The sequence below is a fragment of the Schistocerca nitens genome, chromosome 7, assembly GCF_023898315.1.
Source record: "Schistocerca nitens isolate TAMUIC-IGC-003100 chromosome 7, iqSchNite1.1, whole genome shotgun sequence".
Taxonomy (NCBI): Eukaryota; Metazoa; Arthropoda; class Insecta; order Orthoptera; family Acrididae; genus Schistocerca; species Schistocerca nitens.
The window spans coordinates 71,543,804-71,566,352 of record NC_064620.1 but is presented as its reverse complement, the minus strand read 5'-3'; positions in this window follow the sequence as shown (position 1 = coordinate 71,566,352).

Sequence of the window (22,549 nt, the reverse complement as noted above, 5' to 3'; positions counted from 1 at the left end):
ACACCTGCGACCGTATCGGTCGCGTGGTTCCGGACTGAAGCGCCAAGAACCGCTCGGCCACAATGGTCGGCCGCCATGTTATAATTGGCTGCACACAAATTACTAACAATAGGGAGTAGAGGAACCGCTTCCTTATGGAACATTGGCAGACCAGAAAATCTAGGTTCAAATGGTTCAAATGGCTCTGAGCACTATGGGACTCAACTGCTGAGGTCATTAGTCCCCTAGAACTTAGAACTAGTTAAACCTAACTAACCTAAGGACATCACACACATCCATGCCCGAGGCAGGATTCGAACCTGCGACCGTAGCGGTCTCGCGGTTCCAGACTGCAGCGCCAGAACCGCGCGGCCACTTCGGCCGGCAGAAAATCTAGGCCGAACGGCAGCTTCAGCGTGACGTTTATTACATAAATCTCTGGATAACGAGTTCTTTTTCGAAATTGAAAGTGTCTTGCACTTAATCCTTTCTGTGGGGTAACTAGATTGTCAGCCTTGTCATCAGTTTTCAGCGGGACTCAGCAGCAACCGCTTTCTCCTAAAGCTGGCGGACAGTTGAGTCGCTGAAATATTGAATCAAGTTGATTTTAGGATCCGGCAGCTAACATGAGGAAGCTTTCAAGAAAATTAGGAATTCGTATCAGGCAAAAATAGGGCAATACGAACAGAAGCAAAGCAAAGATGGAGTAAAATTCACTCTGAATTGAAACGTAGGTCAAAGAATGATGTAACTTCAACAACTTAGCGCTAGGGTTATTTTAACTAAAATCGACAGCGAGTTAACGCTAATGAGGATATTTACGTTTACATGCCAGTATAACAATTAGGATAAGGAGAGAAGGAGAGGGAGAGAGACGGAGATTAATAGAGATAGAGATAGAGAGAGAGAGAGAGAGAGAGAGAGACAGTGGGAGGGAGGGAGGGAGGAATAGGGTGGGAGGTAGGGACGGAGAAGAGGAGGGATAGGGAGAGAGTGCGTGGGAGAGTGTTGGGCACGTAACTCATTGTGTAAAGGGCGATGAGTGCTACAGGAACGAATTGAGGACAGTGTTATGGGACAACATGGGTTTCGTAGTACAAATGAGTGAGGAGAAAGACTAACAGATATCTACAGTAAATAATACCTGGTATAGCGACTACGTTGCTAAAAAAGTCACGAGAGCAGCAGATATACTTCGAAAAGGCTTGGAAGAATAGGAAGACAGAATGTGGTCAGACATAGATTAAAAATTACAAACGACATTGTGCACTAACAACACTACCACTAATGATAAAGGTTACACTGAAGTTTAAGTGAATAGGCAGGATGAATCTACGTGGAAACAAGTAGGACACATAACTACTGAGAAAAGATGCCTTTGTTGTAGATATTGAAATACACTACGTGATCAAAAGTATCTGGACACCTGACTGAAAATGTCATACAAGTTCGTGGCGCCCTCCATCGGTAATGCTGGAATTCAATGTGGTGTCTCCCCACTCTTAGCCTTGATGCCTTGATGACAACTTCCACTCTTGCTGGCGTACGTCCAGTCAGGTGCTGCAAGGTTTCTTGGGGAAAGGCAGCCCATTCTTCAGGGAGTGCTGCACTGAGAAGAGGTTTCGATGTTGGACGGTGAGGTCTGGCTCGAAGTCAGCGTTTCAAAACATCCCAAAGGTATTCTATAGGATTCAGGCCAGGACTCTGTTCAGTCCATTACAGGGATGTTACTGCCCTGTAACCACTCCAACACAGGCCGTCCATTGTGAACAGATGCTCGATCGTGTTGAAAGATGCACTCGCCATTCCCGAATTTCTCTTCGACAATGGGATTCAAGAAGGTACTTAAAACATCAATGTAGACCTGTGCCTAACAACGGGAGCTAGCTCCCTTCATGGAAAACACGACCACACCATAACACCACCGCCTCCGAATTTCACTGTTGCCACTACACACGCTAGCAGATGACGTTCACCGAGCATTCGCCTTACCCACACCCTGCCATCGGATGGGCACATTGAGCTACCGTGATTCATCACTCCACACGAAGATTTTCCGCTGTTCAATCCTCCAACGTTTATGCTCCTTACACCAAGCGAGGCGTGGTTTGGTATTTACCGGCGTGATGTGTGGGTTATGAGCAGCTGTTCGACTATGAAATCCAAGTTTGCTTACTTCTCGCCTATCTGTCATAGTACTTGCAGTGGATCCTGATGCACTTTAGAATTCCTGTGTGATGATTTGGAGACATGGTTGCCTATTACACATTACGACACTCTTCAACTGTTGGCGGTCTCTGTCAGCAACAGACGAGGTCGGCCTGTACGCTTTTGAGCTGCACGTGTCCATTAACGTTTCCACTTCACTAAGACATCGGAAACAGTGGTAATTTCGCGTACAGACGTATGACACAAGTGACACTCAATCATCTGACCACGTTCGAAGACTGTGCTCTCTCACGATGTCTAATGACTACTGAGGTACCTGGTGGTAGGTGGTAGCACAATTCCATAATATGAAAAACGTATGTCTTTAGGGGTGTCCGGATACTTTTGGTCACATAGTATAATAAATACCACAGCAGTTCAACTGGAGAGGAATGGATTTCTCTCAAAAAGGCAAAGACAGAAGTTGGGTATTTAGAAGAATGGAAACTGTGAGGAAACAAAGCATGACGCGAGAAATACTTCAAACGATCAACGAAGGAAGAAAATAAAAGTTTACAGGTAAATACAATAATACAACAATTTGAATCATTTAGCAATGAAATAAATAGGAAGTACAGGAAAGCCAAGCCGAAAGGACTCCAGGATTTATGTGAGAGAATCGAATAAGAAATGGTCGTCATCAGCACTGATTCTATATGCAGAAAAGTCAAAAAATCCTTCGATGAAATTAAAAGTAAAGACATCAACATTAACATTATGAAACACATTCTACAGTTCAGTGTAGAGGAGGGACAGGATAAGTGGAAAGAATAGAACTAAGGCCTGTACGAGCCATGGAACTGTCTTCGGGTGTGATAGAAGAAGAAATGGAATTCGATTTTGAAGACAGCTGATGCAGTATGAAAGCCAGAGTTTGACAGAAATTTGGAAGATTAACGAACAAACAAGGCAGAAGATATAGATAACATCTCTTCGAAATTCCAATAATCGTTGGACGAAGAGGTAACAACCCGAGTACTGGAATTGGTGTGTAATTTCATTGATGTGAAATTGTGGTAAATACTACCGCAGACACGTTACAGAAGAGTTCTGACCTGCTAAAGATGTGTGTCGAAGAAGCTATGAAGTAAATGGAAGATATGTATGCGAGAGGGGTTGAAATAAAGAGTGAGGAAATATCACTGTTCAGATTTGGTGATGACACTGCTGTACTCATTCAGAGTGAGGACAGGTTTCAAGCCATGTAGAATGGAATGAATCCAGTTAGCACAGAATAACGTTTGACACTGAATAGCAGCAGGAGTACAATAAACAACAAAATTAGGGGCCATACAATAACCAAAGTGAAAGTACTCTACTGTCTTCCAAGCAGAATAACGGTCGATGCAGGAGACAGGAATTACGTGAACAGGTAGCATGGAGAGCACTGTTGTCGAATACACAGTAAGCGGCACACTTGTGAGCAACGGTAACACTGCATCAGCTACTGACAGCCAAGGAGATCTGCGAATTTTGACACTACTATATCTTTTGCAATTTGGTAAGAATTTAGTGAGAAAGAAGTCGCGTGACCCCTCATCAGTTAGGTGGCATAATCAAGATGGCAAGTAATGTAAGCAATCAGGGGATGTCTATTCTGGCCTTCCGTAAAGTTCAACTTGTGTACGCCCATCATTTTAGGTTGCAGATGAAACCCTTTTCTTGCCTTCTCGGATAAGTCGATCTGCCGCTCGTCTAAAAGCAAAAAAAAAAAAAAAAAAAAATTAAATGAAAAGTGCGAGTGGCTAGGGCTTTCGTCGGATAGACCGGTCTCCTGCTGCAAGTCTTTTTAATTAAAGGCACTCTGGCGATTTGTGTGTCAGTGGGGATGAGGATGAAATGAAGGTAACAAAGCATCCAGGTAACAGAGCTGCTCATATGGTTCAAATGGTTCAAATGGCTCTGAGCACTATGGGACTCAACTGCTGTGGTCATTAGTCCCCTAGAACTTAGAACTACTTAAACCTAACTAACCTAAGGACATCACACACATCCATGCCCGAGGCAGGATTCGAACCTGCGACCGTAGCAGTCGCACAGTTCCGGACTGCGCGCCTAGAACCGCGAGACCACCGCGGCCGGCTGCTCATATGGTATTCTGTTGTGCTGAACACTCACTTATGAAGACTCATAAACATAAAATAATCGATCAGGTAGGTAATTAATATAGTTCACTAAAAGGTTATTTCGAACACTCCCTTTTATTTAAGTAAACTTGTTAGAAATACCTAAGGGAGCCGCTCTTATGTCTGCTCAGCGTATCATCAGCCAAGAGAAGAGAAATTACATCATCTCTCGCCTTACACATTTATTTCAGGATAAAACTGATCTACTGGGCTCCTAATCGATAATAAAGGATACTGGAACAAAAGTGAATCAAAACGGAATGGTCGTGTACTGACACATTAGGTTCGAAGTGATCGCCATAAACTGCGGCAGGACTCATCGATGAACACCACGAATAACTGACTCTGTATCCACACTGTGTCAGTTGCTGTGGTTTGTGGCATGATGGCAGCAGTAAATGACGCATGACAACTCGAGATATCAAATTAGTATCCAGTAATCTGTTAGTGACGTATTGTGGTGACTTCTGACGGCATTTAAACTGAAAGGAATCGTTTATTTGTCAGATCCAGCTGAAAAATCCTACGAGCTGTTCGTGATATAGTCCTTCTGCAAGGACACATGCCTACTCGTGTTGATACACTAGTTCTCTTAGCCTATCATGTGACCATTAGTACTGCAGTCATTCCACGACAGTCATCTGTCTCCGCCATAAGTAAGACATTTCCTTGTCCTTCGCACATTTCTCAAAAACCTGAAGAGGGTGATATAAACTATGCCCTGTATGTACGACTCTGTGCACGCTGAGTTGTAGTCCTCACCTGAAAAGTTCGGATAAAGTTAGACGCGTTAAATAACCACCACATGCTCACATCAACCTTAATCTGCAGCAAAGACCATTGTTCAGATATGCTCCTGAGGCATATCGAACAACATTCTGTCCCATTTGCACTTTTGATCGTCCAAAGCCCAAGCTAGTAGAATTGCCCAGCCCATAATGCTCCAAACGTAAAATCGGGAGAGATCTTTGTTCAGATACCCTCCTGAGGCAAAACGTACCACATTCTGTCTCATTTTCACTTTAGATTGTCCAAATCCCAAGCTACTAGAATTGCCCTGCCCATAATGCTCCAAACGTAAAATCGGGAGAGATCAGGCCACCGTGCTGTCCAAGGCAGGGTTTGACACGCACGAAGACAACCAGTAGGAACTCTCGCAGTTGTTGTTGTTGTGGTCTTCAGTCCTGAGACTGGTTTGATGCAGCTCTCCATGCTACTCTATCATGTGCAAGCTTCTTCATCTCCCAGTACCTACTGCAACCTACATCCTTCTGAATCTGCTTAGTGTATTCATCTCTTAGTCTCCCTCTACGATTTTTACCCTCCACGCTGCCCTCCAATGCTAAATTTGTGATCCCTTGATGCCTCAAAACATGTCCTACCAACCGATCCCTTCTTCTAGTCAAGTTGTGCCACAAACTTCTCCCCAATCCTATTCAGTACCTCCTCATTAGTTACGTGATCTACCCACCTTATCTTCAGCATTCTTCTGTAGTACCACATTTCGAAAGCTTCTATTCTCTTCCTGTCCAAACTAGTTATCGTCCATGTTTCACTTCCATACATGGCTACACTCCATACAAATACTTTCAGAAACGACTTCCTGACACTTAAATCTATACTCGATGTTAAAAAATTTCTCTTCTTGAGAAACGATTTCCTTGCCATTGCCAGTCTACATTTTATATCCTCTCTACTTCGACCATCATCAGTTATTTTACTCCCTAAATAGCAAAACTCCTTTACTATTTTAAGTGTCTCATTTCCTAATCTAATTCCCTCAGCATCACCAGATTTAATTTGACTACATTCCATTATCCTCGTTTTGCTTTTGTTGATGTTCATCTTATAGCCGCCTTTCAAGACACTGTCCATTCCGTTCAACTGCTCTTCCAAGTCCATTGCTGTCTCTGATAGAATTACAATGTCATCGGCAAACCTCAAAGTTTTTACTTCTTCTCCATGAATTTTAATACCTACTCCGAATTTTTCTTTTGTTTCCTTTACTGCTTGCTCAATATACAGATTGAATAACTTCGGGGAGAGGCTACAACCCTGTCTCACTCCTTTCCCAACCACTGCTTCCCTTTCATGCCCCTCGACTCTTATGACTGCCATCTGGTTTCTGTACAAATTGTAAATAGCCTTCCGCTCCCTGTATTTTACCCCTGCCACCTTCAGAATTTGAAAGAGAGTATTCCAGTTAATACTGTCAAAAGCTTTCTCTAAGTCTAAAAATGCTAGAAACGTAGGTTTGCCTTTTCTTAATCTAGCTTCTAAGATAAGTCGTAAGGTTAGTATTGCCTCACGTGTTCCAACATTTCTACGGAATCCAAACTGATCTTCCCCGAGGTCCGCTTCTACCAGTTTTTCCATTCGTCTGTAAACAATTCGCGTTAGTATTTTGCAACTCTGCCTTATTAAACTGATAGTTCGGTAACTTTCACATCTGTCAACACCTGCTTTCTTTGGGATTGGAATTATTATATTCTTCTTGAAGTCTGAGGGTATTTCGCCTGTCTCATACATCTTGCTCACCAGATGGTAGAGTTTTGTCATGACTGGCTCTCCCAAGGCCATCAGTAGTTCTAATGGAATTTTGTTTCCTCTCGGGGCCTTGTTTCGTCTCAGGTCTTTCAGTGCTCTGTCAAACTCTTCACGCAGTATCTTATCTCCCATTTCGTCTTCATCTACATCCTCTTCCATTTCCATAATATTGTCCTCAAGTACATCGCCCTTGTATAAACCCTCTATATACTCCTTCCACCTTTCTGCCTTCCCTTCTTTGCTTAGAACTGGGTTGCCGTCTGAGCTCTTGATATTCATACAAGTGGTTCTCTTCTCTCCAAAGGTCTCTTTAATTTTCCTGTAGGCAGTATCTATCTTGCTCCTAGTGAGACAGGCCTCTACATCCTTACATTTGTCCTCTAGCCATGCCTGCTTAGCCATTTTGCACTTCCTGTCGATCTCATTTTTGAGACGTTTGTATTGCTTTTTGTCTGCTTCATTTACTGCATTTTTATATTTTCTCCTTTCATCAATTAAATTCAATATTTCTTCTGTTACCCAAGGATTTCTATTAGCCCTCGCTTTTTACGTACTTGATCGTCTGCTGCCTTCACTACTTCATCCCTCAGAGCTACCCATTCTTCTTCTACTGTATTTCTTTCCCCCATTCCTGTCAATTGTTCCCTTATGCTCTCCCTGAAACTCTCTACAACTTCTGGTTCTTTCAGTTTATCCAGGTCCCATCTCCTTAAATTCTCACCTTTTTGCAGTTTCTTCAGTTTCAATCTGCAGTTCATAACCAATAGATTGTGGTCAGAATTCACATCTGCCCCTGGAAATGTCTTACAATTTAAAACCTGGTTCCTAAATCTCTGTCTTACTATGATATAATCTATCTGATACCTTTTAGTATCTCCAGGATTCTTCCGGGTATACAGTACAGGTGAATATTATCATGCTGAAATGTAGGGCCAGGATGGATTTCCACGGAGGCGTAGAATATCTTTAGCGCACTCCTGTGCTTCAGGCTGCCTCACATTCTAACCAAAGTGGTGCTACGGTGAAAGAAAAAGGCAGACCAGACCACCACTCCTAGTGGTCAGACCATACGATGGCCGAGGGTCACGTCGGTATCCCACCGCTGTACAGGGGGTCAACAGACATGTCTTCGCTGGTCATTTGGGTCTGGAGTCTCATTAGGAGTAGACCTTGTATCAGTGATGAGTCCCACTTTGAAATGAGTCGTAAGTACCAGCGAAAATGTGTCTCGACTCGCCCCAGACACGACCCTGTCTGTGAAATGTAGTAATACCGTACCAACACCCGTTATTTTGCTATTGTTTGATTAGGCAGCCAGTTTCGACGCTCCAATCACTTCATCTCCCGCTCTGTAGCATGAATGACGCTTAGTATCCCACGTGCATGTATAAGGCAAATCACCAACAATCGTACCTGGTTCCGCAGATATCCGAACTTCATGATCATTTCTGTCCTTCACACACGAGCTGTCACTGTGGGAAACAGCGGAACCACATGCGGTTGTTGATGCCTTGTGTAATACACACACACACGATTCGCATTTGGTGTCATTCAGGTGACAGGCTTGGAGATGACGTGATTGGAACGTTGAACTGGCTCCTTAATAAAACAATATCAAAGTAACGGCTGTTCGTACAGCATTAATACATATCAATGACCAGCCGCTGTCCCATGCTCCAGTACCAAAGAATGAGTTATATTTACTGACCCATCTGACGCCCGCTGTACCAACAACCAGGAGTGGGCTGCCATCTGAACACATAGCACGGCTGCGATGGTTGTCATCCGCAGCACCCTTTTACTACACAACTGTACGTTGACGATATTCTACATCCCGAGTTGTTGCGATCATGGCAGGCTACCCTGGGCATATATTTCAACTAGATAATGCTAGCCGCCACATGGCGAGAGTTTCTACTGCTTACCTGGATTCTTGCCAAAGCCTGCCATGGCCTGCACAGTCTGCTCATCTCTTCCAAACTGAGAGCGTTTCGAGTATTATCGTCCGCAGCTCGTGGTCTCGCGGTAGCGTTCTCGCTTCCCGAGCTCGGGGTCCCGGGTTCGATTCCCGGCGGGGTCAGGGATTTTCTCTGCCTCGTGATGACTGGGTGTTGTGTGTTGTCCTTAGGTTAGTTAGGTTTAAGTAATTCTAAGTTCTAGGGGACTCATGACCATAGCTGTCGAGCCCCATAGTGCTCAGAGCCATTTTCGAGTATTATCGTCAGACAGGCCCTTCAAACCAGCTCGGGATTCTGACGATCTGACGCGCGGGTTGGAAAGACTTTCGCATGATATGCCTCAGAAGGACATCCAACAACTCTGTAATCAATGTCAAGCCGAATTACTGGTTGCGTGAGGGAGTGAGGTGGACGCACGCGTTACTGACTTGCTCAACTTGTGAAGCTGCTTCCTTGACTGAATAATACGTTTCTTCTGAAATTGTAATAATTTACAGAATGAGATTTTCACTCTGCAGCGTAATGCGAGCTGATATGAGAATTCCTGGCAGATTAAAACTGTGTGCTGGACCGAGACTCGAACTCGGGACCTTTGCCTTTCGCGGGTAAGTGCTCTACCAACTGAGCTATACAAGCACGGCACACACCCCGTCCTCACAGCTTTATTTCTTCCAGTACCTCGTCTCCTACCTTCCAAACTTTAAAGGAGCTCTACTGCGAACCTTGCTGAACTAGCACTCCTGAAAGAAAGAAACGTAAGAGACGAGGTACTGGCAGAATTAAAGCTGCGAGGATCGGGCGTGAGTCGTGCTTGGGTAGCTCAGTTGGTAGAGCACTTGCCCGCGAAAGGCAAAGGTCCTGAGTTCGAGCCTCGATCCGGCCCACAGTTTTAATCTGCCACGAATTTTTGTAATAATTTGTTTATCTGTACATGTACGTCACGTTTACAGATTTCTGTCTTATTCGGATAATTCCTTCATGATGTGTGGTATTCTTTCTTTTCTTTTTTCTGCATTTTCTTTTCCTTAGAGTGTACTTCCGGCGGTAAAGTGTTCTCTTCCTGCCAAGTACGCGTATTTTTGGTGAAAGCAACACGTGTTAACTACGAACAGCTGTCACACAAAAAAACAGCTGGTTCGAATCTTCACCAAAATCCCACCAGCCAAGCCTCCGATCCCTTATAGCATTGGTTACGCTGACCGTCTGGTATCTGGGGAAGCACGGTGAAGAAGTGAGCGGTACTGAGACTATGTCGCCGCAGATACCGCGCAGTGCGGGTTGCGTTATCTGCGCCTTAACGGCAGCAAGGCGCAGGGCGCTCACCTCGGCGCGCACCTGACCGTGGCAGGCGGGTTGCGGCACATCGCGTGCCGGCGCGTGCCGGAGCGCTGGCGGCCCAGCTGATCAATAAAGGCAGCCGTGCGTGCGGCAGGGATAAGGCGCTGCCCGGAGCCCACAGCCACCTGCACGCGCCCACGGGCCCGGCAGATACCGCGACACGTCGGCCGGAACGGCGCGCGACAGATTTCTCCGCGCCGCTGAGCACCAGGAGGCCCGCCAGCCGACCAACCCAAGCACGCCGCACCGCCCACCCGCTCACCTGTGGAGGCGCCGCGCTCTCCTTCCCGCTCCAGCAGGCACACGATGAAGCAGAAAGCAAAAAGTACTGTCCACGCGACAAAGTAAAAACTGGAATTCAAGGTTGGTTTGTAAAGGGGAGGTCCTCCTCAGAACATTCGATCAGAATTCTGTAATTCGTACAAATAAATAAACTCCGAAAGCGCAGCCGTAAGACTTTTTAATTTGTCAAGAAAGTAAAACAACTTTGGCTTGGTTATATGTGTAATGGTTCTTTATTTACGTGACCATTACGGCACTCCAACCCCACTTCTACACGGTGTTACAAAGAGGTACGGTCAAACTGTCAGGAAACATTCCTCACACACAAAGAAAGAAAATATGTTATGTGGACATGTGTCCGGAAACGCTTACTTTCAATGTTAGAGCTCATGTTATTACTTCTCTTCAAATCACGTTAATCATGGAATGGAAACACCCAGCAACAGAATGTACCAGCGTGACTTCAAACACTTTGTTACAGGAAATGTTCAAAATGTCCTCCGTTAGCGAGGATACATGCACCCACCTTCCATCGCATGGAATCCCTGATGCGCTGATGCAGCCCTGGAGAATGGCGTATTGTATCACAGCCGTCCACAATACGAGCATGAAGAGTCTCTACATTTGGTACCGGGGTTGCGCAGACAAGAGCTTTCAAATGCCCCCATAAATGAAAGTCAAGAGGGTTGAGGTCAGGAGAGCGTGGAGGCCATGGAATTGATCCGCCTCTCCCAATCCACCGGTTAACGAATCTGTTGTTGAGAAGCGTACGAACACTTCGACTGAAATGTGCGGGAGCTCCATCGTGCATTAACCACATGTTGTGTCGTACTTGTAAAGGCACATGTTCTGACAGCATAGGTAGAGTATCCCGTATGAAATCATGATAACGTGCTTCATTGAGCGTAGGTGGGAGAACATCAGGCCCAATCAAGACATCACCAACAATGCCTGCCCAAACGTTCTCAGAAAATCTGTGTTGATGACGTGATTGCACAATTGCGTGCGGATTCTCGTCGGCCCACTCATGTCGATTGTGAAAATTTACAATTTGATCACGTTGGAGTACATACTGACGAAACTAAAATGAGCTCTAACACGGAAATTAAGCGTTTCCGGACACATGTCCACATAACATCTTTTCTTTATTTGTGTGTGAGGAATGTTTTCTGAAAGTTTGGCCATACCTTTTTGTAACACCCTGTAGATACCAGTAATATCGTACTACTTTTCTGCGAAGTAACAGACATATTTTTGTGACAATATTCACATTTGGTTTTATTAATGTATAGGCACTCCGATGTATCGATATATTACAGTGATATGGTTCTTGTGTGTATACATTTCTGTGAGACTGTCATAATCTTTGACTTACTTGTAACCGTTTAGGCGCGAAAGCGCACAGAGCAGTCTTTGTTTCACTTTGCAGAAGTTAAGTTGTTATTTCGCTTTGTAAAAGAGCAGTAGAGTCTTGTGTTTGGTTAAAGTGGAAATTAAATATATTAAAATCGATCCAAAGTTTTCTCTTGATGATGTGACAGTTAAGAAGAACTATATGTGAATTTATAACAAGTTTAATAAAAATGTGGATCGTGAACACCAAGTCAAAAATTATTTCTACCATACCATTGTTCAGATCTGGGATTGTTTGATCATTAAGAATTTCCTAAAAAACGCATTTGTTAGGTATTCTAATATTGCTAAAATACAGATTTGGACCTTCTAGCAGTCAAAGTGGAATCACCCTAGAATCAACAAGATGAACCATAACAACTTCGACGAAATCTATCTGGGAATCCATTCAAGATAAGTGCCAAAATTAATCACTTTTTTCCAGTGACTTTATCATTTACATTCTGACGATACCATCCACAGTCAATAACTTTGTTGTTGCCCATCAAAGCGAAAATATGCTGCGTGAGAAACATTATAACTGATTTCTAAGCTACTTTGCTGGTGGTGGTATTGTTAGATATGGAAACCCTATATAAAATAAGTCGTGAATTTGCAGTGAAAACTAACAATGAATCGGCGCCTACTCTTCAACACCGATTAGCCTGAAATTAAACTGACTGAAGTGAGAACTCCAAATGACCAACAAGGGGTCCCTACAAATTTCCCCTTACCGATATTGTTCATACTGACAGGGTGTGTAGGGCAGGAAGACTGAATTCTGAATAGTTTTCGATAAAATTGAGTTCGAAAATTTTATTCTGTGTTCGCTAGTATTAAAAGAATTCACAACCGAGTGACAAAGCACTTAGTTTATTTCGGACTTGTTTGAAAGAACAGAATCCTTGCGGAATACGTGTCTGTGATATATATATAAAGTCCTGATACAGTAGTTGACATCAATCGTTTCTTCCCTTTTGTTTTCTTTCCACACGGCCCAACTTCAAAATTTACAAAACGTTTATTATAATTGTTCAGATTATCAGTACATAATAAATCGTTTATTATTTTCATGACATTCAATCTGAAGACAGGATTTTCTTCGAAATCGTGGAAGTATTTTCCTGTTATAGCCGAATTCCTGCAGATATATTTCAACACACTGTGAGCCCATAGTGCAGTACGACTCACTGCTTGAAAGCATTTACGCGGTTCTGATACACCTGCAACAGTTGTCTGTGCAGAAACAGCTTTCGGTTCGTGGCCGGAAAAAGGGAACAGCGTTCATAAACCCAGAGAATACTTCAATCATAAGTTAGTCCATGAGGCAGTTACTTGCCAACACTTCAAGATATCTGATTTTAGGGAAAAGTATAGTGATTTGCCTGCTACTTCGAGAGCAAGAGAAAGTGAACCAGTAACTTCCAGACAGATTAAAACTGTGTGCCAGATTGAAACTCAAGCTCGGGTCTTTTGCCTTTCGTGGGCAACTGCTCTATCAACCGAGACACCCAAGCACGACTTACAACCTGTCCTCACAGTTACAGTTCTGCCAGTACCTCATCTCCTACCTTCCAGACTTCACAGAAGCCCTTCTGCGAACCTTGCAGGACTAGCACTCCGGGAAGAAATAATATTGTGGCGACGTGGTGTGGGGCGGCGGGTGGAATACTTGTTAATGTTCTTATTATTTATTTAATGTTGTTGTTTGCCATTCACAACACTGGCTCTCTAACTACAATATAGGCAACGAGAAAGTGAGTAGCAAAACGTGAAGCCTGTAATTAGAATTCCTAGTGCCCACTTCATCTGAGAAATACATTTATAGCTACAGCTTATAGCTCTGAGGAATTAGGAGATTGTCTGGGATTCATAATCAAAAACCATTCTCTCTAAAATGTTCACTATATTCAGAAAGTCACAGACCAAAAATAATCCACACAATCCAGCTATCAGAGCAGTTCAGATTCTAATGCTCTGATGCAACTATAGCTGTTCAAATTAAATGTTTAAGTGAATGCTCGCCATAATTTGATGATAATGTTCATCAAACGCCACGCTAAATAATGGTAGAATGTCTGTCCTGTGGCGGCACGTGAAAATACGAAATACGCAAACTAAAGACAGATCATTAACGTCATCACAAAATTAACACTTCACTCGAAAACGATTTCATGGTTACGCATATCCCGAGTAACCTATTACTGCATCCGAGACTGTTTATATCAACGATACCGACGCGACGCGACTCCCGGCACAGGTGGTGCGCTAATCAGCGTCTGCAGAGACCTGGGGCCTTCCTGTTTCTCGTGCAGCATTCTTACATATAAAGCCGCGGTGCGGACGGCTAAGGGAACGCCTGGCCAAATCTGCCTTCCTGACTAGGCGCTGGGCTAGTAATGCACCACTTTAAGTTCTCGAATAGATCATTGCTTCCTTTTCTGATGGCTGATGAAGCTTTCAATTTAATTGTGCAATCAGCACACAAGTAAGTAATCATAATAAAAGTCTGACGTGGCTAAGTCAAATATTTTGGGCGAGAGAATTAATTTAATTACACTAAACACAGTAGACGAGCTCTGAACTTGCTCTTTGGAGATACGCTATAGCTTTAGTTTTATAGTTATTCTGTTGAAACTTCTCACATTTTTATGATTATAGCGGATCTCCCTTATACTTAAATTTAAACATCCTAGCTTTATTTATTCGCCTAATTAATCTATCTTGCTTCCTTAATTTCTAAGACAAAAAAAAAGAAAATCTCGAATTTCAACTAAAATAATAATTTGTGAGATCCAGAATAGTGTTTCTACTAAATTACTATGCACAAGGAATCTAAATATAAATTTTTAAGTTTCTAGATCTTTTCTGTTATGCCAATGATTTTTACAGAAAAACATCCAAATTTCGAAAATGGTTAAAGTTATTGAGCTGATATCCAGCACATATTGATTTTGTATTACTCCTGACATGCTAGGAAAGTTTCAGGTTATTTACTTCATTTTAAAATTGCGCAACATTTATGACATCAGATCTAGTTACAGCGGACTGGCTGGCACACAATGGAAAGACTGATGTGAATTTTATAAGGCGTGAGTAGGCTGCTTTCCTACATCACCCTCTACTTAATTTTTTTGAATGTAAATGAAAAAAAATTAATTACAAAAAGGGAAGCAGGAGTACAGCTTAACTCCCTATGAAAATTAAAATTGAAACGTAAACATATAGAAATATTAAAAGAAAACTTATTACCTACTTCAATTATTTAAATTGCTGGCATGTTCACTCTAAATTACATGGGGAAAGGGGAGGGGTCACTGTGAGTCGTGTCCAAGTCACTCCACACTTTCACGCAGCTACCAGAGTGCCATTATCTGGGTTGTCCTGTAGAACAAACAAAAAGAATGCGTCAGACTCTGTTCACTTAATATCTAAGGGTGGGTCACAATGGCTCAAAATGGTTCAAATGGCTCTGAGCACTATGGAACTCAACTGCTGTGGTTAGCAGTCCCCTAGAACTTAGAATTAGTTAAACCTAACTAACCTAAGGACATCACACACATCCATGCCCGAGGCAGGATTCGAACCTGCGACCGTAGCAGTCCCACGGTTCCGGACGTCGCGCCTAGAACCGCGAGATCACCGCGGCCGGCACGGGTCACAATGAAATGGGGATGTAGACACTTTATCTTTCAATATGTTACTGGAACAAAGTTAACACAACTTTTTCAATTTTACTCTCACGGTTACTTAACTGTCATAAAATCGCTAAACAAACGGCTCAAAACTCCGTTAGTCACATACTGGAGAAAATTTATGCTCAAGGCATACAATCATAAATCCTATTTAATCGCAATTTGTTATTTCTGGGCCGGAACACTGAACCAATGCTCGGTACATTCCTGAGAAATCTGTATTTTATTTACTTAACTGACTCATCTTCAGTTACGTTATTCTTAGAGATAGTATGAGTATATTTGATTAGCACTTGTCTTCTCAGCCTCTTCGTTCATGTGAGTAACTTGTGGTAATAGTACAGTTCTGAGTGTTCAAAACACACTACGTTTAGTTGACTACTAAATCCACTTATTTGTCCTCTGCTGCTGTGTCAGTTCCACATCAGCAATTATGTACTTACTTCATCGAAGTGTATTTATGCTGAGCTATAAATAATGTTTCACGTCTGCCATTATGTTACTCCATTATGTTGCTAGTGTATGTACTTATTTAAAACTCACTCTATTAACACTTAACGCATAGGATAGCACATTTATTTCATATCTATAGTGTATTGCAGCTGATCAGTTTGCTCACATTGCAATCCATTTCCACTTGATTGGATGCTGAATCAAAAAAAAAAATGGTTCAAATGGCTCTGAGCACTATGGGACTCAACTGCTGTGGTCATTAGTCCCCTAGAACTTAGAACTACTTAAACCTAACTAACCTAAGGACATCACACACATCCATGCCCGAGGCAGGATTCGAACCTGCGACCGTAGCAGTCGCACGGTTCCGGACTGCGCGCCTAGAACCGCGAGACCACCGCGGCCGGCGATGCTGAATCCACAGGTAGTATCTCTCAACCTACCACTTAAGTGCATTAAGTAATTATGGTCGAGCGTAATGCTAAATTCCTTAAACCTATAGGACACCATGAGCTGCTCTGTCTCATCTAACATAAGGGCACCTATGGTCGCATTCGCACAACTCATAACCTCAATACGTGTAGGTGTGTCCTGTCACACATTACACCAAATAACGGTCAGGACGAGTCCTTCACGTCTCAACCACAAACACTTTTCAATTCTATTACACTGCCATTCCTTGCTACACAAGGTGAGTTCATTCTTACAACTTATCTGAATCTTTTTCATAACACTAAGCAATCTCTTTTACTGTTAATTAGTTAGGTCTACAGCATACAATAGGTTTCACTGCCACTTCAGATCCTACTTGTACACGAATTTGTATAACTTTTTAAATTACTGTTGGTGGACCATTTCCAAAAAAAAGTAACTTTGTACTTATAATATTACCAGGGTTCTATACATACTTGTTACTCAAATACCTTTGAGTCTTAATTACATCATACTTCTCTGTTGTTTATGTCACTGTTAGGTTTATCACATTAGGTATTTTCTTCACTAATCGGTGGATAGAATGGTTACAGAACTCATGGCTTGATAGCCATGACGGAAAATTTTTGTTTTGCAAAGAAGGAGTCGAAACTTTGGTGGATAGGAAAGAAGAAGAGTGAGTGAGACCTGAAAAGGAAAGAAGATCTCACACAGCTGGGACTGCACAGCTGCCACACGGTGTAGAGGTTACAGAACAACCTCCTCCCTACAGAATTCATTCACTACCTGTGAACTTCTTTAGGTCGATCACGTTCCTGAGACCGAATAGCTTTTTACTCTTAGGGTACTCTAGCCTATATGCATTGGCATGTGGTTTTCCCATGATCCTGAAAGGTCCATGGTGTATGAACATGAATTTCTTTGTTTCTGCATTTATTTCCTTTGATTTTTCCTTGGTTTTGACAAGGACTAACTGACCTGTTTCAAAACTGGTGGGTACAGCTTTTGCATCATGACGCTTCTTTCTTTCTAATGTTCTTTTCCTTATATTTGCCCTAGCCCTTAACTTCTTTTCGTCTGTAGATATTTGCATTAGAATAGGGAATTCTACCATATCTGCAATCATATTGTGTGGTTCTTGGCCAAACATCAATTCGCAAGGCGCAAAACTAGTTGCATCATGCCTTAAGTTGTTAATTACATTCTCAAAATACTTCATGTGCTCTGCCCATCTTGAGTGTTTCCGAGCACAATAAGTCCTGCAAAGCCTATTCAATTCTCTCATAATACGTTCACTCATATTTCCTTGGGGGAAATACGCAAATATTTTCAGATGTTTCACTCCGGCCTTATCCAGACATTCTTTAAATCTATCAGAAGTAAATTGAGACCCACTGTCTGACAGCAAATTCTTCGGAACGCCAACGTTCACGAAGAAATCTTTTTCCAGCTTTTCTACCAACGTTTTGCATTTGCTGTTTTAATTGAGTATAGCTTAACATATTTACTAAATCCACCCACAACAACAAAAACATGGGTGCACCCACCTCTCGAATCAGGAAGAGGGCCAAACAAATCACAAGCCAGTAATTCTAGGGTTTCAGTTGGCTCTACTGAATGCACATCCACTTGTATTCTGGTGTTAGCAGCACAGACTTTCTGGCGCTCTACACAAGATGCTAGACGCTTGGCAACACGGCGGTACACGTTGTCAAACACAACCTTCTCTTTTAATTTGGCAATGCACTTCTTTGCACCGTAGTGCCCATACCTCAGGTGTACATAGTCGATTAGTAAGTCTACATGTTGTGAGGGAAAGCACAGCTTCCACTCTGAAACTCCTACATTTTTCCTTCTAAACAGAATACCTTATGCAGATAATAGTATTGCGAAACCTTAGGATAGTTCGCATTTCCTAAATAGCTCTTCACTAATTTCAGATGGTCATCTGCATTCTGCTCATGTCTCAAGTTCTTAATCACCCTCATTAATCCACTTTCTTCCTTTACTTCGTGCAACGCAAACATTCGTACTTCACTTAGGTCAGTTGCTATAATTCCCGCGTCATCACATAGCTCCAAGTTCTAGATAACTCATCAGCTACCAGATTGTCTTTCCCTTGAATACACCTAACCTCAAGGTCAAACTGCTGGAGATACAACGACCATCTTACCAAACGAGCATTCCTCAACTCACAGGTCTTTAAAAAGGTCAACGCCTTATGGTCACTGTAAACAATTATCATGTGACCTAATAGATACTGCTCAAATTTCTGTACCCCAAATACAATTGCCAATGCTTCCAGTTCTGAGATGCCATAATTTCTCTCTGCTGCCTGTAAAGATCGACTTGCGAAAGCTATATACTTGTGCACTTCTTGTTCTTCTCTATTTCTACTTGGAATATCTCCATAACTATACCATAGCCACTAGCATCAACACACATACACAATGGGTTTTCAAAACCAGGATGACGTAAAATAGGACTATTAATTAAAGATTGTTTAAGGACCTCAAACGCCTGTTGGCATCCTGCTGTCCAACCCAAGCGGTACTCTTTTTCAGCAGGAGGTCAAGACAGGGCGCATTAAAAGCCTGATCACTAACAAAACGCCTATAGAAGCCGAAATTTTAGTGGATAGGAAAGCAGCCTACTCATGCCTTATAAAATTCACATCAGTGTTTCCATTGTGTGCCAGCCAGTCCGCTGTAACTAGCTCTGACGTCATAAATATTGCGCAATACTTATAATGAAGTAAATAACCTGAAACGTTCCTAGCAAGTCACGAGCAATACAAAATCAATATGTGTTGGATATCAGTTCAATGACTTTAACCATTTTCGAAATTCGGATGTCTTTCTGTAAAAATCATTGGTGGAACGGAAATGAGCTAGAAACTTAAAAATTTATATTTAGATTCCTTTTGCATAATAATTTAGTAGAAACACTATTCTGGATCTCACAAATTAAAATTTTAGTTGAAATTCATGATTTTCTTTTTTCATCTTAGAAATTAAGGAAGCAAGATAGATTAATTAGGCGAATAAATAAAGCTAGGATGTTTAAATTTAAGTAGAAGGGTGATCCGCTATAATCATAAAAATGTGAGAAGTTTCAACAGAATAACTATAAAACTATAGCTATAGCGTATCTCCAAAGAGCAAGTTCAGAGCTCGTCTACTGCGATTAGTGTAATTAAATTAATTCTTTCGCCCAAAATATTTGACTTAGCCACGTCAGACTTTTATTATGATTACTTACTTGTGTGCTGATTGCACAATTAAATTGAAAGCTTCATCGGCCATCAGCAAAGGAAGCAATGATCTATTCGATAACTTAAAGTGGTGCATTACTAGCCCAGCGGCTAGTCTGGAGAGCAGATTTGGCCAGGCGTTCCCATAGCTGTCCGCACCGTGGCTTTATATGTAAGAATGCTGCGCGAGAAAGAGGAAGGCCCCAGTTCTCTCCAGACGCTGATTAGCGCACCACCTATGCCGGGAGTCGCGTCGCATAGGTATCGTTGATATAAACAGCCTCAGATGCAGTAATAAGTTACTCGGGATACGCGTAACCATGAAATCGTTTTCGAGTGAAGTGTTAATTTTGTGATGACGTTAATGATCTATCTTTAGTTTGCGTATGTCGTATTTTCACGTGCCGCTGCAGGACAGACATTCTACCACTATTAGCGTGGCGTTTGACGAACATTATCATCAAATTATGGCGAGCATTCACTTAAACATTTAATTTGCACAGTTATAGTTGCATCAGCGCATTAGAATCTGAACTGCTCTGGTAGTTGGATTGTGTGGATACTTTTTGGTCTGTGACTTTCTGAATATAGTGAACATTTTAGAGAGAATGGTTTTTGATTATGAATCCCAGACAATCTCCTAATTCCTCAGAGCTATAAGCTGTAGCTATAAATGTATTTCTCAGATGAAGTGGGCACTAGGAATTCTAATTACAGGCTTCACGTTTTGCTAATCACTTTCTGGTTGCCAATATTGTAGTTAGAGAGCCAGTGTTGAGAACGGCAAACAACTGCATTAAATAAATAATAGGAACATTATATTAACAATTACTCCACCCGCCGCCCCACAGTGGCTTAACCACAGCCTGGGGGATGTTTCCAGAATGACATTTACCTCTGCAGCGGGGTATACACTGATATGAAACTTCCTGGATATTAAAGCTGTGTGCGGAACTGTGACTCGAACTCGGGACCTTTGCCTTACGCGGGCAAGTGCTCTACCAACTGAGCTAAATAAGCACGACTCACGACCCGCCCTCACGCCCCGTCTGAGATCGAGTCTCGGTCAAGCACACAGTTTTAATCTGCTACGAAATTTCATATCAGCGCACATTTCGCTGCAGGCTGTGGCTAAGCCATGTCTCCACAGTATCCGTTCAACCACGAGTGCTAGTTCTGCCAGGTTCGCAGAAGACCTCCTGCCAGGTTTGAAAGGTATGAGCGGAGATTCTGTCAGAACTGAAACTTTGAGGACGGGTCGTGAGTCACGCTTAGGTAGCTCAGTCGGTTGTCGCCTTCTATTTTGATCACGCCTTTGATCGCATCGACCACAGTTTCCTTCACGCCGTGCTCGAACGCATGGGCCTCTCATATGTGTCAGCAAGGGTGATCTTACGCTTAATCCACGGGGCGCGCTCCAGGATTATGATCAACGGCCACCAGACTTAACACATTACTCTCGGGCGGTCGGTGGGACAGGGATTTCCTTATCAGGAGCCTTATTTGCGGCGGCCCTCGCACCTGCACTGCACGGAATTCGCCAACGACTGAAATGCATCTGCATTCGAGACGTGACCTTCCGATGTGCTGCCTTCACAGACAACGTGGTGATCTTGGTGCGGTCTGGAGACGAAATCGAAGCTACGCTTGAGTGGTTGTGCCGTTACGGCGTGCTATCGGGCAGTTTCGTCAACATGCGCAAGACGACACATGGATGTCGGGAGAGGCCTTCTACACCAGACAGCGATCCCCTTTCAATAGGTTCCCTCACTGAACGCATTGGGGGTGCAGTTCTCCAGTACAGTTCTCCGAATTGCGACAGTCACATATCGCCGGCTACTACAAAGGACACGGGCGCTGTTCTAAGATAGCGGATTCCGCAATATGGATATGCTTCTCCGAACAAGTTACGTCAACATTTACCCACAGTCCAAACTTAATTATTTTGCCGACATTCTTCCGCTAACAGTCACCATGGCCCATTGTTTTCAGGCGGCGTACAGACAATTTGTGAGTACAGGTCATATATTCAAAGTTCGCAACACTAAATGTAAGCGTAGGCTTCCGCGGCCGTTGTCTTCTTCAATAAAATTCTTCAGGGTATCAGACCGCATCGTCATAATTTAAAATGCGCCAACGTTTCGGCCAGCGTTGCAGACATGCTCGGTTCTACCAAGGATGCAGTTGACAAACTACACACAGCTGGCGTGTATGAAATTGGTTGTGCGTGTGGATTAGTCTACATAGGTGAGACGGGACGTCCGATTAGCACAAGGCTCTCGGAACATGAAAGATATATCCGCCTGAAACAACACGCTAAGTCAGCAGTGGCGGAACACCGAGACGAGTGCGGGAAACCAATATTTTTTCAAGAAGCCCGCGTCCTGGCGAAACAGCCTCTCACTTTCAAAAGAAAGATTAGAGAGGCGATAGAAATAGCCAAAAGACCCGCCAACATGAATAGAGAGGACGGGTACAAGCTTCCGAGGTCTTGGCTGCCTGCAATAGCAGGGCTACGGAGCGGCGGCGGAGCCGTGGCGGCCCATGCAGACACGCGGAGAGCCGCAGTAGTGGTCGCGAGCACACAAAGCAATGGCACGCCGCAGCCGGCTTCTGGACAGCATGGAAACAGTGTGACGTCACAGCCATCACCTGTTCGCTATTCGTCCGTCTCCTCCAATGGGGTGGATTAATATAAAGACCAATAGAAAACAGCTATTTCAGCCAATGACAGATAATAAAGGAAACACCAATAAAGCATACCTTTCACCCCTCCTCCTCCTCCTTTTACAGCCAATCAAGTAACGACACGGTTTTCTCGTGCAGCTATTTAAGGAACCAAGTGTGTTCATTTAGCAGTTAACGTAAGGCCCTGATGAAGGCTAG